Genomic DNA, 20944 nt, shown 5'->3' with positions numbered 1-20944 from the left:
GAAGGGCTGGCTGTAGGGGCAGTCTGGAGTTGGGGTCAAGTGTTGGCCTTAGGAGAAGGGTTAGGTGTTGGGGCTTGTCCTGGTTTCAGTTAGAACAGAGTTAATTTTCTTCCTAGTAGCTGGTGGAATGCTATGTTTTGGCTTAGGATGAGAAGAGTGCTGATAACACCCCGATGCTTTAATTGTTGCAGAGCAGTGCTTATACTAAGCCAAGGACATCTCAGCTTCTTGCTCTGTCCTGCCAATGGGCAGGCTGGGGGTGCAGTAAGAGCTGGGAGGGGACAGACCCGGGACAGGTGACCCAAACTAGCCAAAGGGGTATTCCATACCATCTGACGTCATGCTAAACAATATATAGGGGTGGCTAGCCGGGGGAGGGGGCCGGACTGCTCGGGGTTAGGCTGGGCATCGGTCAGCGAGTGGTGAGCAATTGCATTGTGCATCACTTGTTTGTACACAGTAGTAGTAGTAGTACTATTATCATCATTGTGTTGTTGTTGTTGTTATTATTTTCCTGTCTTATTAAACTGTCTTTATCTCAACTCACGGGCTTCACTTTCCATTTCACTCCCCCGTCCCAGAGAGGCAGGGGGGAGGGTGAGCGAACAGCTGTGTGGTGTTTAGCTGCTGGCCAGGTTAAACCACGACAGCCTTTTTGGTGCCCAACGTGGGGCCCGAAAGGTTGAGATAACGGCAGATCTGGCCAGAGTGTGTTAAACTAAAATTGGTATAATTATTAGACCTGCTTAATAGTCACTTGTCATAATGCTGATTGCTTTAATCTCAACTCTGCTGCGCCTGTTTTCCAAATTGAGTATTATAGCACATTATTTTCCGTATGTGCTCTCTGTCATGTTGTTTATCCTCTCCGGGCCCTGGTTTCAGATCATTATGGTACTGTGTGTTGTAACAGTGTCTTATGAGACGATGAAATATCTGGTCATGACTCTAACTTGGTATTTGTACTCAGTAACATCGTTGACTCTATACTTTGGAAACTGTATCTTGGGAACTATTAGCAATTGTACCTGTTGCCTTTTTTCATCAGGGAGTCAGTCTGTGGAGGGGAAAGGGGAAGATATTTTTTTCCTCCTTGATCACTCTCCCTTCCTCCTTCACCGCCCTCTTATCCTCCGAGCTTGTTACAATAGCTCTCCAAGATATTGAATATCCTTGGGATACTCAGACCAGCATAGTCTTGTTGTTATGTCTTCTGAATGTGCTTCAGGTTTTGCTTAAACTTAAAAAAACTACTTAGGAGTCTCATCCAGAGATCTGCCCGGAGGCAGTATAGTTGTGGGTGGCAGGGAGTATGGGAGGATATGGGCAGGCATCTAGAGCAGTTGGCACCCCCAGTGTTTTGGAAATTCACCCCTGAACAACTGCAAAATCCTAAAAAACTGGTAGAATGCTTGAAAAAAAGGTGTCATGATTCTGGCAGTTCCAAAGTAACGCAAATCATTGTAACGTGCTGGGGCCTGGCTCATGCCTATCGAGCTGCCATGGATACTTCTATCAACTTAGTGACAGACCCTGCGGCCACTCCAAGTCCTGTGACAGATCCAATGGCCACTGTGACCCCTACGGTGGACTATACAGCAGCTCCGGTTCCTGCAGCTGCTCCAGCTCCGGTTCCTGCAGCTGCTTCAGCTCCTGCAGCCACTCCAGCTCCTGTGGCTGGGTCAGAGAAACGAGCTGTAGCAGTGCAAGGTGCCCCTGTAGAGAAGGGATATGGTATAGAGATTCAGGTCGTTTAGAACGTAGAAAGTCTTCTGCTAAGTCTAGGTATAGAGACGACGATGACGCTGGGCCATCAGGGGTTCAGGAGGAGGAAGATGAGGATGCCGAAAAATCAACAGTAACTACCCGAAGCCTATACGAGCATGAGCTACGAGATGTGCAAAACGATTTCGGTCGTTGTATAGGTGAGCAGCTTGTCACCTGGCTTCTCCGGTGCTGGGACTCCTGGAGCCAATTGTGTGGAATTAGACGGCAGGGAAGCCAGGCAGCTGGGTTCCCTTGCTCCAGACGCAGGCATTGACAAAGCAATTGCAGATGGAGCACAATCTCGCAGCCTCTGGAGGCGTCTCCTCTCAGCTGTGAGGAAAAGGTATCCCTTCAAGGAAGAACTTTTATGTCTACCAGGCAAGTGGACCACTATGGAGAAGGGAATCCAGCACCTGAGGGAATTAGCCGTACGGGAAGTGATTTATGAGGATCCAGACCTCAGACAAACATCCAAAGACCCAGATGAAGTCAGGTGTACACGACCCATGTGGCGGAAGTTTGTACGGAGTGCACCATCATCATATGCCAGCTCATTGGCAATAATGGCCTGGAAAGAGGATGAGGAACCCACAGTGGATGAAGCGGCTAAACAACTCCGGCAGTACGAAGAAAGTCTCTCCTCTTCCTTACAGGCCTGCGTCTCAGCTGTGGAGAAACTTTCTGAAGAGGTCCACCAACTTAAAGAGAATCTATCTTCCCCCCAACCTGAACCAACCAGTGTCCAACGACCGAAAGAGAAAACCTGGGAGAAAACACTTTCTGAAAAGTTTCACCGACTTGAAGAGAAATTATTCTCCTCCGTACCTGTACAAAGCAGTGTCTCAGCTGTCAGGGGCAGGCGTTCACCCACACAAGGAAGACGATATGGTGGGTACTCACCCCGTGCCACCCTGTGGTTTTACTTACGAGACCATGGAGAGGACATGAGAAAATGGGATGGAAAATCTACCGCGACCCTAGAGGCACGGGTACGTGAGTTGCAAAAGAAAACAGTCGGGGAAAAAGGGATTCTCTGAAAAGTTTGCTGCTCCAACTTCCAGCAGACAGTCCTTCAAACACAGAAATGAAGAAGATTCTGAACAGGATTAGGGGGGCCCTGCCTCCAGCCAGGGGGAGGAAAGGGACAATCGAGTTTATTGGACTGTGTGGATTCGATGGCCTGGCACATCAGACGCACAGAAGTATAAGGCTTTAGTAGACACCGGTGCACAATGTACTGTAATGCCATCGAGCTATAAAGGGCCAGAGCCCATCTGTATTTGTGGAGTGACAGGGGGATCTCAGCAGTTGACTGTATTGGAGGCTGAAGTGAATCTGACTAGGAATGAGTGGGAAAAGCACCGTATTGTGACTGGCCCGGATGCTCCATGTATCCTTGGCATAGACTATCTTAGAAGAGGATATTTCAAGGACCCAAAAGGGTTCCGGTGGGCTTTTGGTATAGCTGCCTTAGAGACAGAGGGCATTAAACAATTATCTACCTTGCCTGGTCTCTCAGAGGACCCTTCTGTTGTGGGGTTGCTGAGGGTCGAAGAACAGCAAGTGCCAATCGCTACCACAACTGTGCACCGGCGGCAATATTGCACCAACCGAGACTCCCTGATTCCCATGCATAAGCTAATTCATCAATTGGAGAGCCAAGGAGTGATCAGCAAGACCCATTCACCTTTCAATAGTCCCATATGGCCAGTGAGAAAGTCTAATGGCGAGTGGAGACTAACAGTGGAGTATTGTTGCCTGAACGAAGTGACGCCACCACTGAGTGCTGCAGTGCCGGACATGCTGGAACTCCAGTACGAACTGGAATCGGAGGCAGCCAAGTGGTACGCCACAATTGATATCGCTAATGCATTTTTCTCCATCCCTCTAGCAGCAGAGTGCAGGCCACAGTTTGCTTTCACATGGAGGGGAGTCCAATATACTTGGAATCGGCTGCCCCAGGGGTGGAAACACAGCCCTACCATTTGCCATGGACTGATCCAGTCTGCGCTAGAGCAGGGGGAAGCTCCTGAACACCTGCAGTACATCGATGACATTATTGTGTGGGGTGACACAGCAGAGGAAGTTTTCGAGAAAGGGAAGAAAATAGTCCAAATCCTTCTGAAAGCCGGTTTTGACATAAAATAAAGTCAAAGGACCTGCACGAGAGATCCAGTTTTTAGGAATAAAATGGCAAGATGGACGTCGTCAAATCCTAATGGATGTGATCAACAAAATAACAGCTATGTCTCCACCAACTAGCAAAAAAGAAACACAGACTTTCCTAGGTGTTGTGGGGTTTTGGAGAATGCACATCCCAAATTACAGTCTGATTGTAAACCCGCTCTACCAAGTAACCCATAAGAAGAATGAGTTTGAATGGGGCCCCGAACAACGACAAGCCTTTGAACAAATCAAGCAGGAAATAGTCCATGCAGTAGCCCTTGGGCCAGTTCGAACAGGACCAGATGTAAAGAATGTGCTCTACGCTGCAGCCGGGGAGAACGGCCCCACCTGGAGCCTCTGGCAGAAAGAACCTGGGGAAACTCGAGGTCGGCCCCTGGGGTTTTGGAATCGGGGATACAATACAGAGGATCTGAGGCCCGCTATACTCCAACTGAAAAGGAGATATTGGCAGCATATGAAGGAGTTCGATCTGCTTCGGAGGTGGTCGGTACTGAAGCGCAGCTCCTCCTAGCACCCCGATTGCCAGTACTAGGCTGGATGTTCAAGGGAAGGGTCTCCTCTACGCATCATGCAACTGATGCTACATGGAGCAAGTGGGTTGCACTGATTACTCAGCGGGCTCGAATAGGAAACCCCAGTAGCCCAGGAATCTTGGAAGTGATTATGGACTGGCCAGAAGGCAAATACTTTGGGATATCATCAGAGGAGGAGGTGGGTCGTGCTGAAGAAGCCCCACTGTACAACCAGTTACTAGACAATGAAAAGAAATATGCCCTGTTCACTGATGGGTCCTGTCATATTGTGGGGAAGCATCGGAGATGGAAGGCTGCTGTATGGAGTCCTACGCGATGAGTTGCAGAAGCTGCTGAGGGAGAAGGTGAATCGAGTCAGTTTGCAGAAGTGAAAGCCATTCAGCTGGCTTTAGACATTGCTGAACGAGAAAAATGGCCAGTTCTCTATCTCTACACCGATTCATGGATGGTAGCAAATGCCCTGTGGGGATGGTTACAGCAATGGAAGCAAAACAACTGGCAGCGCAGGGGCAAACCCACCTGGGCTGCTGCATTGTGGCAAGATATTGCTGCTCGGGTAGAGAACCAGGCTGTAAAGGTACGCCACGTAGATGCACGTGTGCCCAAGAATCAGGCTATTGAAGAACATCAAAACAACCAGCAGGTGGATCAGGCTGCTACGATTGAAGTAGCTCAGGTGGACCTGGACTGGCAGCATAAAGGTGAATTATTTATAGCCCGATGGGCCCATGACACCTCAGGCCATCAAGGCAGAGATGCAACATACAGATGGGCTCGTGATCGAGGGGTGGACCTGACCATGGACGCTATAGCACAGGTTATTCATGACTGTGAAACATGTGCTGCAATCAAGCAAGCCAAACGGTCAAAGCCTCTTTGGTATGGAGGACGATGGCTGAAATATAAATATGGAGAGGCCTGGCAGATTGATTACATCACACTCCCTCAAACTCGCAATGGCAAGCGCCACGTACTTACAATGGTGGAAGCAACCACCGGATGGCTGGAAACATATCCTGTGCCTCATGCCACCGCCCGGAACACCATCCTGGGCCTTGAAAAGCAAGTCCTATGGTGACATGGCACCCCAGAAAGAATACAGTCAGACAATGGAACTCATTTCTGAAACAACCTTATAGGCACTTGGGCCAAAGAACATGGTATTGAGTGGGTGTATCACATCCCCTATCATGCACCAGTGTGGTGTAATTTCCTGAAGTAACTAGGAAAATAAAACTAACATTCACACTTTTAAGGAAAAGGTACAGCATTGAAGAGGCTTTCAGGGTAGGGCATAACTGCATTACCTGAGCATTCCCTAGGCTCCCAACCTTAGATGCTATCGCGCTGGGGAAACTTGGTGTGCTAGCCCTAAGGAACAGCACGGAGCATAGAGTGGAGTGGAGACACCACGGCTAGGCTCTGTAATCAGGTGGGGCCTCGATTGTTCTTGTGCACAAAGCTGCACTTTTTGCCACCCTGAGCCAAAGACCTGTCATGTTTTGACAAATGCTGTACCCTAGTGTACTTTTTGCTCATTATAATATCATTATAATACCAAAACACACCTCCATCCCAAAAGCTACCCGCCTCCAAGGTGCGACCACCCCTCACTGAGCATGCGCTCTGACTTTCTCGGAGCCTATTACTTTAAACGGAGACGGGAAAACTTTACACTAATCATAACTAAGATATGCTTGACTCGAGCCACTCAAGCTCCACCTAAAAGATAGAAAATAATATAAATTGGCCCAAGAGAGAGGGGATGTTAGGGGAGATACCATCCCGAGGACATACAACATCCTTAGGACCTCCTGACTCCTGGGATCAGTCGATGGGCTGAGCCTCTCTTCCCCCCGCATTGGGATGCCTTTGGGTGAGATCTGAATACTTGCTTATAAATCTCTATAGAGTCTTTGATCCTTTTAATGCGTTTATTTCTAGGCTGAACACGTATAACACCTGTATAACATCTGTAACACCTACAACACCTGTTTTTTTCATGCATACTAGTTTGCTTTTGCAGATAGTCGCTATCACTGGCAATCCAAAAGAACCTGATTATCTGTTGCTGTAATAAACCATACTTGATTGCATTGTGATAGCTCTTATTAAGTGCCACTGGGGTGAGGGTGGTTATCCGTGATAGTTCAGTGTTCTGAATCTAACCAGACCCCCAGACAGTTAATGCGTTTTTGGTGAATGTCTGAAAGGACCCCCCAGATGGTTAATGCGTTGATGGTGAATGTCTGAGCGGACCCCCAGAACGTTAATGCATTGATGGTGAATGTGCGATGGGACCCCCAGACGGTTAATGTGTTTTTGGTGAATGTCCAACTGGTTCAGTACTCTAACCGTTACGGGCCCAGTAGGATTCAATCAGCTACACCCCTTAACGCGACAACCAGCCTCTGGGAAAGTTGAACGATTCAATGGATGGTTAAAGACTACCTTGAAAGCAATGGGCGCTGGGACATTCAAAAATTGGGATACGCGTTTGGCAAAGGCCACCTGGTTAGTCAACACTAGTGGATCTGCCAACCGAGCTGGACCTGCCCAATCAAACCTGTTACATACTGTAGAAGGGGATAAAGTTCCTGTAGTGCATGTAAGAAATATGCTGGGTAAAACAGTCTGGGCTACTCCTGCCTCAGGAAAAGGCAAACCCATTCATGGAACTGCTTTTGCTCAGGGACCTGGATGTACTTGGTGGGTAATGCAAAAGAATGGGGAGGTCCGGTGTGTACCTCAAGGGGATTTAATACTGGGTGAGAATAGCCCATGAATTGAGTAGTACCATGTTAATTACTATATAATACTGTATGTTATCACTGCCATGACTACTATATACCCTAGATGAAAATGGTGACTAATTAGAATGTATGGAAAAGAGTGTAACCTGAGCATGACATAAATGATATGGAATAAGGGGTGGATAGATGTCCTGGTTTCAGTTAGAACAGAGTTAATTTTCTTCCTAGTAGCTGGTAGAATGCTACGTTTTGGATTAGGATGAGAAGAGTGCTGATAACACCCCGATGTTTTAATTGTTGCAGAGCAGTGCTTATACTAAGCCAAGGACATCTCAGCTTCTTGCTCTGTCCTGCCAACGAGCAGGCTGGGGGTGCAGCAAGAGTGGGGAGGGGACAGACCCGGGACAGGTGACCCAAACTAGCCAAAGGGGTATTCCATACTATCTGACGTCATGCTAAACAATATATAGGGGTGGCTAGCTAGGGGAGGGGGGCCGGACTGCTCGGGGTTAGGCTGGGCATCGGTCAGCGAGTGGTGAGCAATTGCATTGTGCATCACTTGTTTGTACACATTAGTAGTAGTAGTACTATTATCATCATTGTATTATTATTATTGTTGTTGTTGTTGTTATTATTATTTTCCTGTCTTTATCTCAACTCACGGGCTTCACTTTCCATTTCTCTCCCCCATCCCAGAGAGGGAAGGGGGAAGGTGAGCGAACGGCTGTGTGGTGTTTAGCTTCCGGCCGGGTTAAACCACGACACGGCTGTAATAAATGGCTCAGTCTTCAAAATAGGACTATCATCAAAGTTTACAATTTATTAAAAGAATAGAGGTAAGCAAACAGCGCTGGGTGTGCCAGGAGTCTCTGCTCCACCAAGACGCATACCAGTTACATCAAGTACGTGATTGTAGCTAGTGTCCAGGGCAGCCACCATCCAGGGTTGGGGCAGGGACTGGCGTTAGAAGAAGGGTTAGTGGTTGGGGCTGTTCGGGGATGGGGCCTTCTTTGGCTCACGTTAGGAGAAGGGTTAGTGGTTGTGGCCATCAGGGCTTGGCGGTAAAAGAAGGTTAGGGATTGGTGCCATCTTGGGTTAGGGCCAAGGGTTGGCGTTAGGAGAAGGGTTAGGGATTGGGGCTGTCCGGGGTTAGGCCCAAGGTTTGGCGTTAGGAGAAGGGTTACGGCTTGGGTATGTCTGGGGTTGGGGACAAGCGTTGGCGTTACGTGAAGAGTTGGGGGTTGTTGGTGTCTGGGTTTGGGGCCGTCCGTGCTTGGCGTTTGGAGAAGGGTTAGGGTTTGGGGCCGTCAGGATTTTGGGTCAAGGTTTAGGGTTAGGGTTTGGGGCTGTCCGGGGTTGGGGCCAAGTGTTGGAATTAGGAGAAGGGTTAGGTGTTGAGGACGTCCGGGATTGGCGTTAGGAGAAGGGTTAGGGGTTTGGAGTCGTCAGGATTAATGTTGTTAGAAGGGTTATTGGTTGGAGATGTCCAGGGTTGGCGTTAGGAGAAGTGTTAGGGGTTGGGGCCATCTGGGATTGTGATAGGAGAAGGGCTAGGGACTGTGGCCGTCTGTGGTTGGCATTAGGGGAAGGGTTAAGGGCTGGGGCTGTGCAGGGTTGGCATTAGAAGAAGGGTTAGGGGCTAAGGCTGTCTGGGGTTTGCGATAGGAGAAGGGTTAGGGGATTAAGGCCGTCCGGGGTTGGTGTTAGAAAAAGGGTTAGGGGCTGGGGCCGTCGGGGGTTGGCTTTTAGGAGAAGGGTTAAGGCTGGGGCCGTGCGGTGTTGGCGTTAGGGGAAGTGTTAGGGCTCGGCCCCCTCCGGGGTTGGAGCCAGGGGCTGGCGTTAGGATAAGGGTTAGTGTTTGGGGCCGTCTGTGGTTGGGGCTGTCTTTTGTTGGCGCTGTCCGGGGTTGGGGTTGTCCTGGCTTGGCATTAGGAGAAGGGTTAGGGGTTGGGGCCGTCTGGGGTTTGCGTTAGGAGAAGGGAAAGGGGTTGGAGCTGTCCGGAGTTGAGGCCATCCGGGGTTGACGTTAGGAGGAGGGTTAAGGGATGGGGCCGTTCGGTGCTGGGGCCGTCCGGGCTTGGGGCCAGGGGCTGGCGTTGGGAAAAGGGTTAGTGGTTGGGGCCGTCCAGGGTTCGGGCTGTCAGGGGTCTGGGCCTGGCTTTGGTGTTAGAAGAAGAGTTAGGTTTTGTGGCCCATCCGGGGTGGGTGTTAGGAGAAATGTTAGGGGTTCGGCTGTCCGGTGTTGGCTTTAGGGGAAGCGTTAGAATCACAGAATTTCTAGGTTGGAAGAGACCTCAAGATCATTGAGTCCAACTTCTAACCTAACACTAACAGTCCCCACTAAACCATATCCCTAAGCTCTACATCTAAACGTCTTTTGAAGACTTCCAGGGATGGTGACTCCACCACCTCCCTGGGCAGCCTGTTCTAGTGCCTAACAACCCTTTCAGTAAAGAAGTTCTTCCTAACATCTAACCTAAAACTCCCCTGGTGCAACTTAAGCCCATTCCCCCTCGTCCTGTCACCAGGCACGTGGGAGAACAGGCCATCCCCCACCTCACTACAGCCTCCTTTGAGGTATCTGTAGAGAGCAATAAGGTCGCCCCTGAGCCTCCTCTTCTCCAGGCTGAACAAGCCCAGCTCCTTCAGCCGCTCCTCGTAGGACTTGTTCTCCAGGCCCCTCACCAGCTTCGTCGCCCTTCTCTGGACCCGCTCAAGCACCTCAATGTCCTTCTTGTAGCGAGGGGCCCAAAACTGAACACAGGACTTGAGGTGCGGCCTCACCAGAGCCGAGTACAGGGGGACGATCACCTCCCTAGCCCTGCTGGTCACACTGTTTCTGATACAAGCCAGGATGCCGTTGGCCTTCTTGGCCACCTGAGCACACTGCTGGCTCATATTCAGCCGACTGTCCACCATCACTCCCAGGTCCTTCTCTGCCTGACAGCTCTCCAACCACTCATCTCCCAGCCTGTAGCTCTTCTTGACGTTATTGCGCCACAGGTGGAGGACCCTGCACTTGTTCTTGTTGAACTTCATGCAGTTAGGAGTTGGGGCTGTCTGGTGTTGGCGTTAGGAGAATGGTTAGGTGTTGGGGCCAAATGTTGGATTTAGGAGAAGGGTTAGGGATTAGGGCCATCCAGGGTATGCGATAGGAGAATGGTTAGGGGCTGGGGCTGTCCGGGGTTGGGGCCAGGGACTGGCGATAGAAGAAGGATTAGTCGTTGGGGTTGTTCGGGGACGGGGCCTTCTTTGGCTCACGTTAGAAGAAGGGTTGATAGTTGTGGCCATCAAGGCTTGGCGGTAAGAGAAGGTTAGGGATTATTGCCATCTGGGGTTAGGGCCAAGGGTTGGCGTTAGGAGAAGGGTTACGGATTGGGGCCGTCCGGGCATGATGGTAGGAGAAGGGTTAGGGGTTGGGGCCGTCCAGGCATGTTGTTAGGAGAAGGGTTAGGGATTGGGGCTGTCCGGGGTTAGGCCCAAGGTTTGGTGTTAGGAGAAGGGTTACGGCTTGGGTATGTCTGGGGTTGGGGACAAGCGTTGGCGTTACGTGAAGTGTTGGGGGTTGTTGGTGTCTGGGTTTGGGGCCGTCCGTGCTTGGCGTTAGGAGAAGGGTTAGGGTTTGGGGCCGTCAGGATTTTGGGTCAAGGTTTAGGGTTAGGGTTTGGGGCTGTCCGGGGTTGGGGCCAAGTGTTGGAATTAGGAGAAGGGTTAGGTGTTGAGGACGTCCGGGATTGGCGTTAGGAGAAGGGTTAGGGGTTTGGAGTCGTCCGGGTTAACGTTGTTAGAAGGGTTAGGGGTTGGAGACGTCTGGGGTTGGCGTTAGGAGAAGTGTTAGGGGTTGGGGCCATCCGGGCCTACTGTTAGGAGAAGGCTTAGGGGTTTGGGCTGTCTGGGGTTGGGGACAAATGTTGGCGTTAGGAGAAGGGTTAGGTGTTGAGGACGTCTGGGATTGGCGTTAGGAGAAGGGTTAGGGGTTTGGAGTCATCCGGGTTAACGTTGTTAGAAGGGTTAGGGGTTGGAGATGTCTGGGGTTGGCGTTAGGAGAAGGGTTAGGGGTTTGGAGTCGTCCGGGTTAACGTTGTTAGAAGGGTTAGGGGTTGGAGATGTCTGGGGTTGGCGTTAGGAGAAGGGTTAGGGGTTGGGGCCATCCGGGCCTACTGTTAGGAGAAGGCTTAGGGGTTTGGGCTGTCTGGGGTTGGGGACAAATGTTGGCGTTAGGAGAAGGGTTAGGGGTTTGGAGTCGTCCGGGTTAACGTTGTTAGAAGGGTTAGGGGTTGGAGACGTCTGGGGTTGGCGTTAGGAGAAGGGTTAGGGGTTTGGAGTCATCCGGGTTAACGTTGTTAGAAGGGTTAGGGGTTGGAGATGTCTGGGGTTGGCGTTAGGAGAAGTGTTAGGAGTTGGGGCCATCCGGGCCTACTGTTAGGAAAAGGCTTAGGGGTTGGGGTTGTCCGGAGTTGGGGCCAAGGTTTGGCGTTAGGAAATGGGTTAGGGTTTGGGGCCATCCGGGGTTTCTGATAGGAGAAGGGTTAAGACTGTGGCCGTCTGGGGTTGGCGTGAGGGGAAGGGTTAAGGGCTGGGGCTGTGCAAGGTTGGCGTTAGGAGAAGGGTTAGGGGCTAAGGCTGTCTGGGGTTTGCGATAGGAGAAGGGTTAGGGGATTAAGGCCGTCCGGGGTTGGCGTTAGAAAAAGGGTTAGGGGCTGGGGCCATTGGGGTTGGCTTTTAGGAGAAGGGTTAAGGCTGGGGCCGTGCGGTGTTGGCGTTAGGGGAAGTGTTAGGGCTCGGCCCCCTCCGGGGTTGGAGCCAGGGGCTGGCGTTAGGATAAGGGTTAGTGTTTGGGGCCGTCTGTGGTTGGGGCTGTCTTTTGTTGGCGCTGTCCGGGGTTGGGGTTGTCCTGGCTTGGCATTAGGAGAAGGGTTAGGGGTTGGGGCCATCTGGGGTTGGCGTTAGTAGAAGAGTTAGGGGTTGGAGCTGTCTGGGGTTTGCGTTAGGAAAAGGGTTATGGGTTGGGGCCATCCGTGTTTGGGACTGTCTTTTGTTGTTGGCGCTGTCCGGGGTTGGGGCCATCCTGGCTTGGTGTTAGGAGAAAGGTTAGGGGTTGGGGCTTTCCGGGGCTGGCGTTAGGGGAACAGTTATGGTTCTGGTCGTCCGGGGTTGGTGTTAGGAAAAGGGTTAGGGGTTGGGGCTGTCCGGGGCTGGCATTAGAGGAAGGGTTAGGGGTTGGGGACATCCGGGGTTGGCGTTAGGAGAACAGTTATGGTTCTGGTCGTCCGGGGTTGGTGTTAGGAAAAGGGTTAGGGGTTGGGGCTGTCCGGGGCTGGCATTAGAGGAAGGGTTAGGGGTTGGGGATGTCCGGGGCTGGCGTTAGGAGAACAGTTATGGTTCTGGTCGTCCGGGGTTGGTGTTAGGAAAAGGGTTAGGTGTTGGGGCTGTCCGAGGCTGGCCTTAGGAGAAGGGTTAGGGGTTGTGGCCAAGGGTTGGTGTTAGGAAATGGTTAGGGTTTGGGGCCGTCTGATATTGGCTTTAGGAGAAGGGTTAGGAACTGGGGCCCTCGGGAGTTCACGTTAGGAGAAGGGTTAGTGCCTGGGGCTGTAAGGGATTGGGGCCATCTGGGCTTGCTGTTCGTAGAAGGTTTAGGGTTTGGAGATGTCCGAGTTTGGGGCCAAGGTTTAGGGTTAGGGGTTGGGGACGTCCAGGGTTGGGACCATCTGGGTTTAGTGCCTGGGGCTAGCGTTAGGAGAAGGGTTAGGGCTTGGGGCCGTCCGGGGTTGGTGCCCTCCATGGCTGGTGTTAGGAGAAGGGTTAGGGCTTGGGCCCATCCGGGGTTTGGACCATCCGGGGCCGGGGCCATCCAGGGTTGGGGCCAGGGGCTGGCGTTAGAAGAAGGGTTAGTGGCTGGGGCTCTCTCGGGTTGGGGCCATTTAGAGCTCACTTTAGGACAATGGTTAGGCGTTGGGGCCATCCGGGCTTGGAGTTAGGAGAACGGTTAGGGATTGGGGCTGTCCGGGGTTAGGACCAAGGTTTTGCATTAGGAGAAGGGTTACAGATTGGGTATGTCTGGGGTTGGGGCCAAGCATTGGCGTTACGTGACGTGTTAGGGGTTGTTGGTGTCTGGGTTTGAGGCCGTCCGAGCTTGGCATAAGAGGAAGGGTTAGGGGTTGGGGACGTCCGGGGCTGGCGTTAGAAGAACAGTTATGGTTCTGGTCGTCCAGGGTTGGTGTTAGGAAATGGGTTAGGGTTTGTGGCCGTCCGATATTGGTTTTAGGAGAAGGGTTAGGAACTGGGGCCCTTGGGAGTTCACGTTAGGAGAAGTGTTAGGGGATGGGGCTGTCGGGGGCTGGTGCCATCCGGGGTTGGGGCCAGGGGCTGGCGTTAGGAGAAGGGTTAGTGCGTGGGGCTGTCCGGGATTGGGGTCGTCCGGGCTTGCCGTTTGTAGCAGGGTTAGGGTTTGGGGATGTCCGGATTTGGTGCCAAGGTTTAGGGTTAGGGGTTGGGGCCGTCACGGGTTGGGGCCCTCCATGGCTGGTGTTAGGAGAAGGGTTAGGGATTGGGCCCGTCCGGGGTTGGGACCGTGCGGGGCCGGGGCCGTCCAGGGTTTGGGCCAGGGGCTGACCTTAAAAGAAGGGTTAGTGGTTGGGGCTGTTCGGGGACGGGGCCTTCTTTGGCTCACGTTAGGAGAAGGGTTAGTGGTTGTGGCCATCAGGGCTTGGAGCTAAGAGAAGGTTAGGGATTGGTGCCATCCGGGGTTTGAGCCAAGGTTTGGCGTTAGGAAAAGGGTTACGGCTTGGGTACATCCGGGGTTGGGGCCAAGCATTGGCGTTAGGAGAAGTGTTAGGTGTTGTTGCTGTCTGGGGTTGGGGCCGTCCGTGCTTGGCGTTAGGAGAAGGGTTAGGGTTTGGGGCCGTCAGGATTTTGGGTCAAGGTTTAGGATTAGGGTTTGGGCTGTGTGGGGTTGGGGCCAAGTGTTGGTGTTAGGAGAAGGGTTAAGGGCTGGGGCTTTGCAGGGTTGGCGTTAGGAGAAGGGTTAGGGGCTAAGGCTGTCTGGGGTTTGCGATAGGAGAAGGGTTAGGGGATTAAAACCGTCCGGGGCTGGCGTTAGAAAAAGGGTTAAGGGTTGGGGCCGTCGGGGTTGGCTTTTAGGAGAAGGGTTAAGGCTGGGGCCATGCGGGGTTAGCGTTAGGAGAAGTATTAGGGCTCGGCCCCCTCCGGGGTTGGAGCCAGGGGCTGGCGTTAGGATAAGGGTTAGTGTTTGGGGCCGTCTGTGGTTGGGGCTGTTTTTTGTTGGCGCTGTCCGGGGTTGCGGCCGTACTGGCTTGGCATTAGGAGAAGGGTTAGGGGTTGGAGCTGTCCAGGGTTTGGGTCAGGGGTTGGCATTAGAAGAAGGGTTAGGTTTTGGGGCCATCTGGGTTTTGCGTTAGGAGAAGGGTTAGGGGTTTGGGGTCGTCCGGGTTTGGCCTTAGGAGAAAGGTTAGGGGTTGGGGCTGTCCGGGGCTGGCATAAGAGGAAGGGTTAGGGGTTGGGGACGTTCGGGGGTGGCGTTAGGAGAACAGTTATGGTTCTGGTCGTCCAGGGTTGGTGTTAGGAAAAGGGTTAAGGGTTGGGGCTGTCCGGGGCTGGCCTTAGGATTAGGGTTAGGGGTTGAGGCCAAGGGTTGGTGTTAGGAAATGGGTTAGGGTTTGTGGCCGTCCGATATTGGTTTTAGGAGAAGGGTTAGGAACTGGGGCCCTTGGGAGTTCACGTTAGGAGAAGTGTTAGGGGCTGGAGCTGTCCGGGGCTGGTGCCGTCCGGGGTTGGGGCCAGGGGCTGGCGTTAGGAGAAGGGTTAGTGCGTGGGGCTGTCCGGGATTGGGGTCGTCCGGGCTTGCTGTTTGTAGCAGGGTTAGGGTTTGGGGATGTCCGGATTTGGTGCCAAGGTTTAGGATTAGGGGTTGGGGCCGTCACGGGTTGGGGCCCTCCATGGCTGGTGTTAGGAGAAGGGTTAGGGCTTGGGCCCGTCCGGGGTTGGGACCGTGCGGGGCCGGGGCCGTCCAGGGTTTGGGCCAGGGGCTGGCGTTAAAAGAAGGGTTAGTGGTTGGGGCCGTTTGGGGACGGGGCTTTCTTTGGCTCACGTTAGGAGAAGGGTTAGTGGTTGTGGCCATCAGGGCTTGGAGCTAAGAGAAGGTTAGGGATTGGTGCCATCCGGGGTTTGAGCCAAGGTTTGGCGTTAGGAAAAGGGTTACAGCTTGGGTACGTCCGGGGTTGGGGCCAAGCATTGGCATTAGGAGAAGTGTTAGGTGTTGTTGCTGTCTGGGGTTGGGGCCGTCCGTGCTTGGCGTTAGGAGAAGGGTTAGGGTTTGGGGCCGTCAGGATTTTGGGTCAAGGTTTAGGGTTAGGGGTTTGGGCTGTGTGGGGTTGGGGCCAAGTGTTGGCGTTAGGAGAAGGGTTAGGAGCTAAGGCTGTCCGGGGTTTGCGATAGGAGAAGAGTTAGGAGATTAAGGCCATCTGGGGTTGGCGTTAGAAAAAGGGTTAGGGGCTGCGGCTGTCGGGGGTTGGCTTTTAGGAGAAGGGTTAAGGCTGGGGCCGTGTGGGGTTGGCGTTAGGAGAAGTGTTAGGGCTCGGCCCCCTCTGGGGTTGGAGCCAGGGGCTGGCGTTAGGATACGGGTTAGTGTTTGGGGCCGTCTGGGGTTTGTGTTAGGAGAAGGGTTAAGGCTGGGGCCGTGCAGGGTTGGCATTAAGAGAAGTGTTAGGGCTCGGCCCCCTCCAGGGTTGGAGCCAGGAGCTGGCATTAGGATAAGGGTTAGTGTTTGGGGCTGTCTTTTGTTGGCGCTGTCCGGGGTTGGGGTTGTCCTGGGTTGGGGCGGTCCCGGGTTGACTTCAGGAGGAGGGTTAAGGGATGCGGCCTTCTGGGGTTGGGGCCAGGGGCTGGCATTAAGAGAAGGGTTAGTTGTTGGTGCTTTTATAAATTGCTAAGTCCCAAAACAGGATTATAATCAAAATTTACAATTTATTAAAGCAATAGAGGTAAGCAAACAGCACTGGGTGCGCCAGGAGTCTCTGCTCCACCAAGACGCACACCAGTTACATCAAGCAGCTGATTTTTATGCTCCTAGGCTAATACATATTCATTTCTACTTCTAAAAAAAACAGGGCTATTATAATCAGTTCCCGGAATCTAAACCCTCCTACTGGAGCATGCGTATCAGTCTCTGGTGGTCCCTCTGGGGGTCTCTCATGCTGAAGGCTCATAGTCTTCCTCTCAGCCTTTTTTTCTTGTCCTTCTCCTTTGTCCTTCTTGGCTGCATGTCAAAAGCTTACACAGCGTTCCCTGCAAGCTTTGTCTTTTAGCTGTCCTTCAGCTTTCCCCTTCTTAATCTCCTGGCCAGATATCAGGGACTTGCATAGTGTCCCATGCAATAGTCATAATAGTTAGCAGTTGTTCTGAAACCCCCCAGATATCAGAGACTTCAATGAAAAAACCTACAAATACATTTCCCTTCAAGCTCTCTATTGACACGAATTGCTAAAACATTCCTCACAATCCCTTATCTTCTTTTTAATATCCTCAATTCGTGTCTCTTTTTCAACTTTTGTCAGTAATAACTGGATTTCATCAGTCCGTTCTTGGAGGGTCCAATTCTTAAGCATCATAATTGACATATCCCCTTCCTTTCTTAATGAAGTCATTAAAAATGTACCATTTATTATCCGGCGTATCAATAATGTAAAGCAAGGTATCATACAAAGTATGAATAATAACATCATTACACCACATAAAAATAAAAATAACATCTTTTTATCCCATGGTCCACTGGGCAGTCATGAAAACAAATCCCAATCCATACCCTTCCAAGTTTGTGCTGGGACGTGGGCTAATTTTCTAATTTATTTTGTTATCTGTTTAACCACTTTCCCATTATCATCAATTTCTAAGCAACAATTAGAATCATTTAGTTTCCCCCACACACACCCCTCTTCTGCTAGTAAATATTCTAAAACCATTCTATGTTGAAAGATAGCATTCCTCATCTGGGTGGACTGATCAGCTAAAAGATCCAAAGCCGTTGCTGTTTGATTGGTTATAATTTCGAGGACAGCTTGCAACCTAATTATTCGATTCAAATTATAAATAGGTTCTCAGGCTCCGGATATTACCTCATTCGGGTTCCAGGTAGCTGGTCCATAATACTGTATGATTCTTTCAGGGGGCCATTCATCTTCTTTCCATTTTTGAGCACTACCCCCGGCTAAGGAAGCATCAATAGATCATTTTTCTCTATTCAGATCATCATATAATTTTATTCCTAAATGATTTCCTTGTATTTATGACAATAAAAAGAACAAGGTTCTTATGTACCCCACATAGCATATTCCTGACCAGTCCTTCGGTAGCCTTTTGTAGGCTTCTTTGTCACATACCCAATAATGTCCCTTTAGAGCCCACGTCCCATTTGGAAAAGGACCATCCCATTCTCTTTTATTCCTTGGGGCGTGAAAATACAGAGTGTTTTTGTTACCAAGTGGTCCTGTTACAATGTCTGCCCCATTAGTACTTGTATATATACACTTCCAAGCTCCTACACTAGATTCCCATTCACAATTACAACTAATTCTCCTTCACGGCTTGTCATATTACGAGATGACCAGAAGTGTTTAAAGAACACTTGTCCCATTCTCATCTTGCCACCTCTGGTGGTAGACTCTTACCACATGCTGCTCCCTAGTGGTGTTATCACACTGACAACTCAGGATCTGAACATCGAATTGTCCCTTTGATTGTGCTCTTGCCATGGCTTTACATCCAGGTCCAAAAAATTACTTATATGAGCATTTCAGCCAAGTCCTGTTTTTCAGCTGGACGTGTGTAGCATTCCATTTTCCTTTACTTGCTGTACAGTTTATAGGTCCACATTCAGGATCAGTACAATCATATCCGGGAGATAGAGTCCAATTACAAATGCTTTTTCCCACCTCTACTGTTCCTGTTCTGTTTAAACAGTATATACCCCACTCTGATGAGTGCAATTGCCACAGGCCTTCTTCCTCTTTCCAGAATTGTGTTCCATTATGAACTTCACTCAAATTACTAACCTACCACTTAGGTTCAACCGGGCCAGCTACCCAGGGCTAACTTTCCGTTCCCCCTGGTCCCCACAAACACAGAAATTGCTAAGGTTAAAAGCCTTGGCCACTTCCTCCCCCAGAATGAAAAAGTTATTCCTCCATTCTTGCCTATGGCTTAATTGCCCCTGTAAAAATAATACCAGGAAGTATAACATCCTTCTGCGTCGTCCAGGGGGTATCGTGGAGGTGTGAGAAATGCCTTCAATCAAGGGGTTGGGCCCACTTCCAGGATCTATTTGAGCTTGTGTTACTGTTCAGCCTTCGAGGGTGGTTCAGCTCCTGGAAAACTAATTACAATAGGTTTAAAAAAAAAAACTTATTTATTATATACATATATCTTTGTTTGTTTTTTTTTGTTTCTTTTCCCTGAGACAACCTGGCTTTAGTATGGGAGAAGTCCGGTCAAGGCCCTCTCACTCGGCAGTCAATACTCATAGGGGTTGCCTCCCTCGGTAGACCATACACGCCGCAGTGGAGGGTCCTGCCCCGGTCTTGCCTTCTCCCTTTCCTCCCTTCAGGCTTGTCCCCTTCATCTGGCATCCTTAATTCATGCAGAGCCTTAATGCCAGAATATTAGTTCTTCTTTAGCTTTAATTTCAGTTCCCCAGGAGCAGACTCAACCGTCCAAACTTTGGTAGTTATTGGTCCTTTTACTCTGGATGCGTGGGTCCAACCCCTTTCTGCTGTTCTCACAGCTGTTTCAGTAGTAAGTAAAACAAGGTACAGTCCCTCCCACAGGGGGTGTAATGATTCTTCCCTCCAAGTTTTTATTAAGACCTTGTCCCCTGGTTGTATCTTATGAATAGCAAATCCTAAAGGTGGTGTTTGAGCCATCATTCCAATTTCTCTTAGCTCTTGTAATCTCCTTCCAATAGTAATTATACATTTCTGGATGCTACGATCCTCAACTACATTGTTCCCCAGAGGCATCCCTTGAGAATAAGGCATACCATATAACATTTCATATGGTGATAATCCAGTCTCACTGTGTGGTTTAGTTCTTATGTTTAGAAGTGCCAAGGTAAGCATTTTGTCCAGGGCATTTGTCTTGATCATTAATTTAGCCAATTGTTGTTTTATTGTTTGATTCAGTCTTTCTACTTTCCCTGAGCTTTGTGGGTGCCACGGAGTATGGTATTTCCACTGAATACCTAATGATTGACATAATAATTTTATTATTTTAGAAGTAAAGTGTGTGCCCTGATCAGAATTAATGTGCTGGATTATCCCATATCTAGGTATCAGGTGTTCTAATAGAATTTTTACCACCATTTGTGCTGTAGCTCGTGCTACGGGTTAAGCTTCTACCCATTGTGTTAAATGATCTACTTTTACCAATAAATACTTTATCCTCCCTACCTTGGGCAATTCAGTGAAATCAACTTGTACTCTCTCGAAAGGCCTATAAGCTCTTTTCCTTCCTCCCATGGCTGCTTGTCGAAACACTTTCTTATTTATCTTCTGACGAGTTAAACAACCTTGTGTAATTTGCTTTGCTATTTCAAAAACCCCTATGCAACCAAATTGTTTAAGTAAATGATTTCTTAATGCTTTTGTTTCCCAATGTGTTTGTGTATGCAAACGTTCCAATATTTGCCTTGCATAAGCTTTTGGTAATATCTCTCGCCCATTTGGCAATGTCCATTTTCCTTGTTCTAATTTAGCACCTATTTTCTACAGTTTTGTCTGTTCTTCAGGAGTAAACTTTTTTTCTTCTCCCTCTCGCCTTTCTTCCTCCTGTACTATGTTAATTTTAGCAGCCTGAGTTCTCAAGGCTGATTCCTCAGCTTCTTTATTTGCTAGATTATTCCCTCTGGTGTGGTAATCTAATCCCTTTTGGTGTCCTTTTACATGTACCACTGCTATTTCTTTTGGTTCTCTTAATGCCCTCAAAATTTTTATTATTAATTCTTGATGTATAAGATTCCTCCCTTGAATATTAATTAAACCTCTTTCTTCCCCATTTTTTCCAAAGGTATGAACCACCCCATATGCATATTTAGAATCTGTATATATACATGTAGTTCCACTTTTCCCCTTTAATAGTTCCAGAGCCCTACATAGGGCATGCAGCTCACAAGCCTGAGCTGACCACGATGGACTCAATGGTCCTGATTCCACAGGTCCCGGGTGTTTATTAATTATTGCATATCCTGATTTTCTTTTTCCCTCCACTACTCGGGAGGAGCCATCTATAAACAGTGCTTCTCCTTTCTCCAACTCAGTATCCCTTAAATCTGGCCTTACTTTAGTCTGGGTCTCAATTACCTCTAAACAGTTATGTTGTAATTCCTCTGATGGTTTTCCAAACAAAAATTGTGCTGGACTCTGAGCAGAGGTTACCCTCAGCTCTAAGTCAGGGGAGTCAATTAGTATAGCTTCATACTTTAGGATCTGGCTGTTTATTAACCATTTCTCCGCTCTCTGTTGTAAGACACTTCTGACATTGTGTGGAGTATACACTTTTAAGGGAGCATTAAAGGTGATCTTTCTAACTTCCTCTATTAATAATGCCGTAGCGACCAAAGCTTGGAAACAAGCAGGCCACCCTCTACTTACTGGATCAAGTAACTTAGAACAATACCCCACAGGTTTCTGAATTCCT

Source organism: Anas platyrhynchos, chromosome W, assembly GCF_047663525.1.
Source record: "Anas platyrhynchos isolate ZD024472 breed Pekin duck chromosome W, IASCAAS_PekinDuck_T2T, whole genome shotgun sequence".
Classification (NCBI taxonomy): domain Eukaryota; kingdom Metazoa; phylum Chordata; class Aves; order Anseriformes; family Anatidae; genus Anas; species Anas platyrhynchos.
Note: the sequence above shows the minus strand (reverse complement) of the source record.